The sequence below is a fragment of the Olea europaea genome, unplaced genomic scaffold, assembly GCF_002742605.1.
Source record: "Olea europaea var. sylvestris unplaced genomic scaffold, O_europaea_v1 scaffold1346, whole genome shotgun sequence".
NCBI lineage: Eukaryota > Viridiplantae > Streptophyta > Magnoliopsida > Lamiales > Oleaceae > Olea > Olea europaea.
Window position 1 is genome coordinate 43816 of NW_019230952.1, and position 12478 is coordinate 56293.

Consider the following 12478-nt stretch of genomic DNA (forward strand, 5'->3'; position numbering starts at 1 on the left):
TCAAAAGTATTTATGTCCAAAGTTGATTGGACCTAGGACATAATACTTATAAATAGTTCTTACAGATTGGGTGAGAATCTTTTTAACATTATGCTTTTCAACTATGTGGTCAATGAAATTTCGCTTTAGCCAATGATGTTAATACAATAATTGGATCAAGAGAATTCTAGTCAATAAATAACAAATTTGCCTCTTTACTCAAATTTACCAAAAGAACTTAACCATATTTTTTGGTCGATAACGAAGGCTCTAAATGACTTGTTAGAAGGCTTGAAATTTTGGCAAATGAGAAAGCTAGAGAAGAAGCCTCTCCGTGTTGAAACTTTTTCTACCGAGAATCCCAGATTTTGTTGTATTTACTTGTTGATTCAGTTGGTTTTCTGCATGTAATTCAGATTTTGCAAGTTTTGAAGGATGAAAGGAGGGATGGAAGATTTTTGGACTGTGTTTTGTGGGTCATCTGATTGTTTAGACAGCAATGATATTCCTTGTGTTGTTTCTTTGATCTTTGTGACATGCCCTTCTTCGTGTACCAATCACGTGTTGATAATTTGTTTCAATATTATACTCTTTATCATGTTCTTCTTCTCTGTGTTTTCCAAGGCAGCATTAAAATCTCATCATACATGTTACAAGAATGAGCCTAAAATCGACAGCAAGTATGGATTATAGAAACAAGACCATACATCAAGATCTCATAGATTTTGGGCTCAGATCCACCTTGTACCTTTCTACACAAAGGATTAACCTACAAACCACAGTCCCAAGAACCCGACACAGAAAATAGTTGCTTCAATGGTCCGAAAAACTCTTCCAAAAAAAAACCAACAAAATCCTTTCAAGTTCACAGCGAAGAATCACACAGATTCATAGCCCACAAAGATGCCAGAAAAACCAGCAGTTTATTGGCTAAGAAGTTAGTTTCACAAAGAAGAAAGAAAGGAAGACACACAGCCGCAGAACGAAAGAGACCTAGAAGATTCTACAGAAAAATCTCACAGAGGCACGAGAATAATGACTCAAGAAGTGCAAAAGTCTTGGACCAAGAATATATATAAGTTGGTCATCACCGTAGATGTTATGTTTAGAAGATCTAACGGACCAGAACAACACACTAGAGTCTATCACAATGCGTTATTGGGCAAGAGCTTGGTAGTATAAATTGGGTCATCCATTTTTATCATCATAGCCTAAATGGGCTGGTCCACCAAATAATAATTTGGCATCACAGCCCAATAAATCCCCTCCTTTATGCCAATGATCAAAAAACACAAAGACAGAAAAAATATAACAATAGGCTTCTCAAGTAATTGATATAATTCCTTTCAGATCATCAGCACCAAGCCATATACACCTGCACCAACACAAAAATTTACCTAGTATCAATTCTTAAAAGTTGCAAATATGACTTAAACTTATTTAGAGGAAGTAACTTAGTACCCATATTAGTGGGATTACACTGAGTAGGGATTTTCTCAATCAAAATACATTCTTTTTGTACAATATCTCTTATAAAATGCAATCTTACATCTATGTGTTTAGTTCTTTCGTGAAAAATTGGATTTTTACATAAATATATGGCACTCTGACTATCCAAATATAGAACAACAGGATCAACAAATTCATTTACCTCATTTAAGAGACCTTTCAGCCATAAGGCCTCTTTAATGGCCTCGGTTGCAGCCACACATTCAGTCTCTGTAGTTGATAAGGCTATAATAAATTGCAATTGAGACTTCCAACTAATAAAAGTATCACATAAAGTGAACAAATAGGCTGTAGTTGACTTTCTATTATCTCTATCACCGGCATAATCAGAATCTACATATCCCTTTAATCTAACTCCCTCCTTATTAGGTCTAAAACATAAGTCTAAGTCTGCTGAGCCTTTTAAGTACCTTAATAACCATTTCATTGCATTCCAATGTTCAGGGCCACATTTGGACATAAATCTACCTAAGGTATTTATAGCATGTGCAACATCGGGTCGTGTGCAAACCATGGTGTACATTACAGATCCAACAACATTAGAATATGACACTTTTTCCATATATTTAATGTCAAATTCATCATGTGGGCACTGATCTTTACTCAACTTAAAATGACATGCAAGGGGTAATGTCATAGATTTAGAATCATGCATAGCAAACTTAGATAGGACCTTTTTCACATAATCAGTTTGTGACAAAAGTAATAACTACTGTGACATATTTCTCTCAATATCCATTCCTAAAATCCTTTTAGCATGCCCTAGGTCTTTCATTTAAAATTCAGCACTTAAAACCTTTTTAATCTCATTTATACCATTATTTTCTGGCTAATTAACAACATATCATCCACATATAACAGCAAATAAACACTCACATAGTTGCTATTATTCTTTTTAAAATACAAACAATGGTCAAAGGAACTTCTTACAAAGCCAACTGAAGACACAAAGTTATCGAAACGTTTGTACCATTGCATAGGAGATTGTTTTAGGCCATAAAGTGGTCTTTTTAACAGGCATACATGATTAGATTTTCTGTTATTAACAAAACCTTGTGGCTGTCTCATGTATATAGTTTCATCAAGCTCATCATATAAGAATGCAGTTTTAACATCCATTTGCTCTAATTCATAATCATATTGTGCAACTAATGCAAATATGACTCTAATGGTGGTAAATTTCACAACAGGAGAAAAAAAATCATTGTAATCAATACCAGGTTTTTGAGTAAATACCTTAGCCACTAATCTGACCTTAAATCTAAGGGGCTGATTAGGGGGATTGCTTTCTTTTACCGCATAAACCCATTTACAGTCAACTAAAGATTTATTTTCAAGTTTAGGCACTAAGCTCCAAGTCTTATTTTTTACTAAAGACCTCATTCCTTCCTCCATAGCAAGCTACCATTCCTTAGAAAACTGACAACTAATGGCTTCTTCATAGGATTTAGGCTCCTTAAAGGTTAATTCCTGATAAGAAAACATAGAAAGAGACATATAGTCTTGCATCCTAATAGGCTCTCTTATTTCTCTCTTAACCCTATCTCTAGCTAACTGATAATCAGTCAAGGGGTTCACTAATTCATCAGTTGGCACTTGAATAGTTTCATTTCCTGATTGTTCCACAATTTTATTTTCATCTTAATTTTCAACAACGTGATCAAGTGAAGGCTCAAGTTCCACCTGTAGCCTAATATTTTCTTCTTTCTGACCCTTAGGCACCTCTAGAGGCCTCTTTACTTAAGCAAGGCATCTCATTTTTATTGAAGGTCACATTCCTACTGGTTAGCATCTTAAAACGCCCAATTTCTCTCACCCAAAGCCTGTACCCCCTTCACTCCTTCAAGATATCCCATGAAAACACATTTTTGAGATCTAGGCTCAAGTTTTCCTACACTTTGGTGTGAATATACTGCACAACCAAACGTTTTTAAGTGTGTATAGTCAGCCAACCTACCTGTCCACGCTTCCTCAGGTGTTTTATTATCTAATGCACTAGTTGGGGTCCTATTTATGATATAAACTGCTGCCATAACAGCCTTCCCACAACACTTTAGGGACATCTGAACTGAACATCATTCACCTAACCTTATCTAGGATTGTCCTATTCATCCTCTCAGCTATACCATTCTGTTGTGGAGTATATGGTAATGTTTTATGTCTCAAAATGTCATCATCCTTACATAATTTTTCAAAATCAGCATTACAAAATTCTAATCCATTATCTGTTCTTAAAATTTTAATCTTTTTATCCATTTGATTTTCAATAAAAGTTTTCCAAGTTATAAATTTTTCAAAAGTGTCTGATTTTTGTTTCAAAAAAAATACCCATACTTTTCTTGAAAAATCATCAATTACGGATAATAAATACATATTCCCACCTTGAGAGGTGGTGGATGATGAACCCCACAAATCTGAATGTATATGCTCTAGGATAGATGTAGTCCTATGTTTCCCTGTACTAAAGTGAAGTCTTTGCTGTTTGCCTAAGGTACAATATTCACAAAATGGAATTTTTGAAATCACGTCACTACCAAAGACACCCTTCTAACTTAAGATGTGAAAGCTTTTCTCACTCACATGGGTTAACCTATTATGCTATTTCAAAGTAGCATCACTCTCAGCCATAGAAGATTTTGCAGTATGACTCAACACATTTGCCTTAGTGACATAGATCCCATTTGTTTTAATACCCTTGAAAATAACTAAGGATCCCTTAACTATTTTTAAGAAACTATCTCCAAATTTTCCTTGGAGACTTATGTCATCTAAGTTCCCAACTGAAATCAGATTTCTATTTAAATCTGGTACAAACCTCACCCTTTCTAAGCTAAATGTGTACCCATTATCGAATGTTAAAGTCACACTGCCTATCCCCAACACTTAACTGGCTGCATTGTTACCCAAAACTACGTCACCACCAACAAAGTCCTTAAAATCAAACAACCAATGCTTTCTAGGGGTCATATGAAAGGTACAACCGGAATCTAAGATCCATTCTACACTCTGATTTAAATTATCTACATAATTTGCAGAGTTCAAATCAGATGTGGACTCAGTTACAACATAGAATCAACAGTACCCTCACGTAGAGGCTCAACTATGTTCCCTTCATCAATTTTAACATCTTTTTGCTCATTTTTCTTTTTAAAATACTCCTTAATGTAGTGACCTATTTTACCACAACCATAAGATGTTCTAGCTCCATTTCTAGATTTTGACCTTTGTCTATCCTTCCCCTTCTTCTTAGAGGTATTATTCCATTGATTATTTTGATTACCCTAATTATTACTACGTCTGGTCAATGATCTACCTCTCATAAACAGGTTCTCACTCTCCTTGCCATGTTGCTCAGATTAAACTTTCAAATCTTTGCTTCTTAAGGCATTAATCACTATCTTAGGTGTTAAAGACTCTCTGCCATACTTAATAGCTGTCTTAACATCTCTATACACATCGGGTACGGAATTTAACAAAATTAGAGCCTTATATTTTTCAGATACTTTATCCCCAGCATTAGTTTTATCTTGTACCAGTTTATCAAAAGTGTCAAGATTATCATCTAAGTCTCGGGACATGTCAATTTTGAAGCTGAAATTTTTTTCCAATAGAAATAGTTTATTAGGCAATGATTTTACCAAATAAAGTTCCTCTAGTTTATCCCATAAGGCTTTTGCATTATCCAATTTTCCAACCTTTCTTAATACTGGATCAGAGGAGTGAAGAATAATGAAAGTATAGGCAAGTTCATCATATTCATTTTTTTTCATCAGTCATAGTATTAGGATATTCGCCAGTTATAGCTTTAGACATTTTCTATTGAACAAGAATCCCCCTCATTCTTTGCTGCCAAATGGGGAAATCCCATTTTCCATTAAAAACCCAAGTTCAAACGTTGTCGTTGTCATTTGAAGTTTTTAACCAACACAAGAAAATCTTTGAGGGTTAAAGTTCAGCCAGAAGTTCCAAGAAGATATTTCACAGAATATATGACAACACAAAGTATCACACACTATATGAAATCTCAAAAGAATATAACACAGTGAATAGTAACAAAAAATAGTAGCCAATTAGAGAATAATAATAAACCACTTCAGAATGTAGTGATGTGTCCTGAGTTCACTAGGATTTCGTGAGGCTCAAAGACCTCAGGTCAAAGCTCAACCCAAGTCCACAATAGTGCAGTGCAAAGTGTACAGTATTAAAGACAAAGTATCAGTTGACAATCACAAAGATTGAACAATAGACAGACTACAGGGATCAATGATTAATCAATAAGCAGTATACCACCGAAATTAGGAATTATTCACAAAGTTTAAACACATGCAGAGCACTTTGAATAAAGAGTATATATGCAATATTCCAAATTCCAAAACACCTTCAACACAAGAATATACACAATTTCACGACACTCAGTAGTAAATCATGTATCACAATTAAAAGACTCAAGAGAGTTAAAGATTTCGACCGACAGATTAAGTATCACGCAGAAGGCCCAATTATTTTTAAGCCAGTTCACTAAGAAAATTTCAAAAATCCACTTATTCCTACAAAATCACCAGCAACACATGTTAGTTCACCAAGAAAAAAGGTAAAGAACCATAAACCAAGTCAAGATTTGTCGCAGAACAGGTCTGGGGTTTTGACCGTTTGTCGGATCTCACAAAATTCGGGGGTGAAAATTAATTTTCCACGTCTAGGAGTCGGAGATGGGGACTCGACCAGTCTCTTAAGGCTCTGATACCACTGTTACAAAAATGAACCCAAAATCGATAGCAAGTACAGATTACAGACACAAGACCATAGCATCAAGATCCTATAGATTTTGGGCTCAGATCCACCTTGTACCTGTCTATACAAAGGATTAACTCACAAACCACAGCCCCAAGAACCTGACACAGAAATAGTTGCTTCAATGGTCCAAAAAACTCTCCCAAAAAATGTAATACTCCGAAATTCTATGCTTGTTTAATTTTCTCATTTAAATTTTTTTTTATAGCAATTTAACTTTTCAAAATTTTTATATGGCCAAACTATTAATGGTTGCCAAGTTTGCATTTTCGGTTGATTAAAAGTTTACCAAGATTAGTTAATTAGGGGTTTGGGATAATTGTCAAATTCTACATCTATCTTATTAGTATTATAAGATAAACATTATCCTTTGCTTCATCCTTGGCCGAGAGGAATGGGAGGGATGGCGCCACCTTTGTAGTGATTAAATGCATGAGGTGTTTGATAGTTAACCAAAGCTGGAGGTGTTAATTGTTAGACATGCAAGAGGTGTTCAATTGTGGCACAAGCTGGATTTAAAGTGCTGAATACATGCATGGGGTGAGGTTAATGTAAGTCCACGTGTTGGCACAAAAATCCTAGATAGTGATCCCTTGTTTTATCCATAAGTCTCCCTTGCCTTATTAAATATGAGATGTTTCCCTGCATTTTATTCCTTCCAAAACAAGAAACTCTCTTGTAAGAGTTGGAAGAATACGTAAAGAAAAAGGAAACAAAAGCCTAGCGCATTTATTTCAAGTTTTAAGGTAAGATACTTTTTATGCTTAAGTGGTAGGATTTCATGGAAATATTTATGCTTAAGCTATGCATGAAAAACCATAATATGAATGTGGTGGACAAGTCCACAAAGTTAGATATCTACTTATACCTTAGGACAAGTCCAAAGGGCACCGACAAGCCGAAATGTGCAAGTATGTGTTTGATTGCATTCTTTTGTGTAGTATTAACATGGTAAATCCAAGCATGGTATCTTACTGAGTATTCTTTATACTCATAGTATTTTATACTAAATTTTCAGATCCATGATCATTGGGTTGATGAAAGTCAGTTGGCATAATCGATGATGGGTTAAGGACAAAGTTATTTTGCATCAAAGTTTCCTTTTGTATGTTTTGTTCGATGACTGCTTTCCATATTTTTTCTTATGGTATTATATAAAAACATGTATATGACATGATGTAATATGGTATTAAAAGTAAATTTTGTAATCATATCTTTCATGTTATGTTAAGAGACATTTTTATAGACTTTTTCTTGCAAGTGATAAAAGAGGCAGAAACGGGACAGTTTTTGGGTCAGTTTTAAAATGCTATTTCCAACTCTATAAACATCCATTTGAGACTCTAAAAATATTAATGCGTTCTTTCTTGAGTTGCCTTAGTATGAACGCAGGAATCACTCAATTTGGATATTCGCGGTCTGAGATATAAATTTCTAAGTGTCGAAGGGTCAATATGAATTTTCTGTGCAATACCTCAGTGTTTTCAGTAAAACGCCCATATCATATGACCTTGGAAATTTTCCATATTTTAACCTAGAAAACTACTTGAAAATATCTTTCCAATGCCGCAAATTTCATGAAAAACGGATTTGGGATGAACTTTATAAAAATAGTTGAACTGGCTGCCCCAATTAGCTGTGGCAGCGCCGAGTCCATATACCTAAAGTATAATTTCATGTCGACATGTACTTTTGCTGGCCATTAAATTTTATCAGAGATATTTTACTAACTTGAAAATAAGTTTCTACATGTAATACTTTTATTTAAGAGTCCTTACATGTAGCAAAGGCAGAAGTTATTATATTTAGTGCGTGACATCCGAATTTTAAGTTCGGGGCGTCACAAAAAAAAAAAAAAAAACTAACAAAATCCTTTCAAGTTTACAACGAAGAATCACACAGATTCACAACCCACAAAGATGCCAGAAAAACCTGTGGTTTACTAGCTAAGAAGTTAGTTTCACAAAGAAGAAAGAAACGAAGACACACAGTAGCAGAAGGAGAGAGACCCAAAAGATTCTACAGAAAAATCTCACAGAGGCACGAGAATAATGACTCAAGAAGTGCAAAAGTCTCATACCAAAAATATATATATAAGTTGGTCATCACCGTAGATGTTAGGTTTAGAAGATCTAATGAATAAGAGCAACACACTTGTATCAAAGGGTTTTGGGCTAGGTCAAGAGTCCATCACAATGCGTTATTGGGCAAGGGCTTGGTAGCATATGTTGGGTCATCTATTTTTATCATCATAGCCCAAATGTGTTGGTCCACCAAAAAATAATTTGGCATCACAGCCCAATAATACGCCTGCCTTTCGTTGCATTTCAAATTTGAAGATGATTTCAGCCATTTTTAATTGTGTCATAGGATTGATTAATTTGTCTCTAGGAATCTGGATTTTAGAAGAGAATTTGAGGAAAACTCAAGCTATCTACTTCTAAACTGGTGGTTAATGTTCATGATTCATGGACTAATATGGTTGCTGGTCGGATTATCTGTGAGCCTTATGGGATGGCATTTTCCAAGAACACTGTTGAGGACGTTGTCCACTCTAGCTTTCCTGTTTCCTGGTATTACTTGTGGTTTATCACTTAATAATGTCATTCTTGAAAAGGAGATGCCAATCCATATAGTTTTAGATATATTGTGCTTTATGGGATCCGATTTGATGTTGTTATGTGTTTACACGGAGTATAAATATGAAGATAGCGCCGAAAATGATATCCATACACCATTTGTTGTTGCCACCAATTGCAGCAGTAAAACTCGTCTGGTTACTCTATTTGCAAAAAGTGGGTTTTGGAGTAAAATGTTATTTTGGTGGTTGAATCTATTGATGAAAAAGGGAAGGGAGAAAACTCTTGATGATGAGGATTTACCCAAGTTGCACGAGGATCTTAAAGCAAAGTCATGTTATTCCCTGTTTATGGAGAAATCCAACATACTTAAAGAGATAAATCCTTCAGCCCAACCCTCAATCTTAAAAACTATTCTGTTATGCTACTGGAAAGAAATATTTATTGCAGGGTTCTTTGCACTACTGAAGACTACTGCACTCTCTGCTTCTAAATGCCTTCATAAAATTTTCTGAAGGTAAAACGAGTTTTGAATATGAGGGATATTTATTGGTTGTGTTACTTTTCTTTATGAAGATCATTGAATCAATATCTCAAAGGCAGTGGTACTTCAGGATGAGACTAGTTGGTCTAAAGGTGAGATCTTTACTCACAACGGCCATTTACAAGAAGCAACTGAGATTATTTAATGCTGCTAAGCCGATGCATTCAAATGGTGAGATAATAAACTATGTCACCATTGATGCTTATCGGATTGGAGATTTCCTTATTGGTTCCATCAATCATGGACAACAATTCTCCAGCTTGGCCTTGCTCTCATTATTCTTGTCCATGCTATAGGGCTTGCTACAATTGCATCCCTCGTAGTAATAATTCTAATAGTCATATGCAATTCTCCCCTCGCAAAATTACAACATAAGTTTCAATCGAAGCTCATGATTATCTAGGATAAAAGATTGAAGCATATTTCAGAAGCTCTTGTGAACATGAAGTTGCTAAAGTTGTATGCGTGGGAAACTAATTTCAAGCACATCATACAAAATTTGAGACAAATTGAAGAAAAATGGTTATCATCTGTTCAGCTGTGCAAAGCATGTAATATCTTCATTTTCTGGTCATCCTCAATGATAGTCTCTACAGCTACCTTTGGGGCCTGCTATTTTCTTGACATCCCATTAACTGCTAGTAATGTTTTCACATATGTAGCAACACTGCTTCTAGTTCAGGACCCTATTCGAATTATTCATGATGTCATTGGAGTGGTTATTCAAGATAAAATTTCATATTCCAGGATAGAGAAGTTTCTTGAAGCACCTGAGCTGGAAACTGCAAATGTCAGGGTGAAGTGCATTGTACATGATACAAATCATAGTTTCACTATTAAGTCGGCTGATTTGTCATGGAGTGAGAATCATCGAAGTCAACACTTAGAAACATTAATTTGGAGGTTAAGCCAGGCGAGAAGATTCCCATCTGTGGAGAGGTGGGTTCTGGCAAGTCCACACTCCTTGCAGCAGTTCTTGGAGAGGTTCCAATTATCCAAGGAACTGTAAGTTCTTATGCATGTTTGGTATAAAGTACTCCACACAATTGGACAGCATAATGAATAAATTTATAGCTTCTACTTTTTCTTAATATATTCCAGTGCAATCCAATCCTCCCTACTAACATGTAGGGCCTATTTGATTGGCCCTTGTTTTCCATAGAAAAATGGAAATAGAATTCTTTTTCTTTCAAAATTACTTGTTTGATAGCCTTTTAATTCTTTGGAATTGGAATTCCACCAACTTCCGCCACGTCAAGATTTTCCTTCTATTTGGTGAGAATTTGAATTCCAGCTTTTCTTTTTTCTTTTTTCTTTTTTCTTTTTGGCATTTTTTTTGGGCAATGGAAACAAATTCTAAGAATTATTGTAAAAAAAATATTTTCCTTTAATTGACAATTTCCGTATAAAACAAAGCCAAACGAACATCAAAATGTAGTATATATATATTTGGGTTTTGGCAATGAAACCAAATTTTATCCCCAATACTAGTACATTCTATCATTTTAATTGACAATTTTCATATAGAACAAAGCCAAACAAACACCAAAAAATACTTTTATTTCAACATTTTTCACGTGGAAAATTATATCAATCAAACACAATAATTTACAATTATCAAGAAAACTATTTCTAGGCAATTAAATTCCTTGTAATTCGTTTTCTAGGTAATTCAATTTCATCTTTGCAATCAAACGAATCCGTAATTACTTTTCAACTCATTTCAATTTGGTAACTGAAAAGAACAGTAATGTTCATTATCTTCCAATATCATGTATACAATAAGTAGTAAAAATGCTTGGATTCATGTATCCTAGTTGGATATCGTGGAAGAGGTGGAGTTTTTTTTTTTTTTTTGGATTCGTAGAAGAAGTTTGGTTCTTGTTGAAGGGTTCGTTTATTCATTGCAGTCAAATGTCTTCTCCAGCTGGAGAATTTAGAGGTCTTGTTTGGTTGCTTGACGACATCAAAATAGGGTCTAAGAGGAAAAATAGGTTTTGACAGTGCTGGAACACAATATTGTATTTTCTCTCCATTATAGTTGTTGAATAAAATCTAAAATTCTTCTGCCAAATTAAATTCTTGCTTTTGTGCTCATCTTGTTGTTATAATCAATACTTCATATGCTGTCGTATAACCTCGTCCCTTTTCTGACACCTGTCATATTTATCAGGTCCAAGTGTACCCGAAGAATATTGCCTGTCTCTCAATCAGCATGGATTCAGACAGGAAATATTCGATAAAACATTCTCTTCGGATTTGCATTGAATAATAAGAGTTATTAAGAAATGATAAGTATGTTTTTACACACTTATTTGGTTCACAAACATGACTTAAACATGGATAAAATGGTTGAATTGTGGCTTAATCCTATTAAATTCATGCAATGTAGGTATTTCAATGGAGATTGTGGAATTCAGGAGAAACGAGCCGAAGAAGGACCAAAACGCAACAAAGTGATAGTTCGAGGACCAAAGGTGCAAATATTGAGAAATTGAGCTAAATGCAAAACGAGAGTAAAAACATGCCAAGTATGAGCTCAATGATAAAGCAAAACAATTGGAAGAAGAAAGTATTGAAGAGGGACTGAAATGAAGACAATTGAAAGTTGGAGGACTAAAGCGCAAATACTCAAAAGATGTGCCGAATGAGTGGCATGAGATTTGATGGTGTCAATCATCAATTGGAAGATAAAAATTGTTGAAAAGATGAAGAAATCGAAGAAAGAAGTCAAGAGAAGCAACAAGGAAGTTCAGGGACCAAAATGTAAAAACCACATAGTTGGTTATATCTATGCGACCGCATAGTATAACCATCTATGCGGTCGCATAGATGGATGCAGGGAAAATAATGGGGCATTTCAATTGACCTATGCGACCGCATAGGTTCCTTCTATGCGGTCGCATAGAAGAAATTTCGGGGGGTTTTCTACAGTTTCCTTTTTTGACTCCAACTCTTTTTTTTTACCTAATTTGGACACGCTATATATACCCTAAAACACGTTCAGAACTAGGGTAGATGATTTTGGGAGAAAAGAGGCACACAATAACATCAAGATCCAAGAATTAATGCAAGA

The 12478-nt window shown here is 34.9% G+C and overlaps 1 pseudogene; it reads left to right on the plus strand.

Moving 5' to 3' along the window:
• Positions 1-426: 426 nt before the first annotated feature.
• Positions 427-12478, plus strand: part of LOC111375174 — a 51581-nt pseudogene continuing 39529 nt past the window's right edge.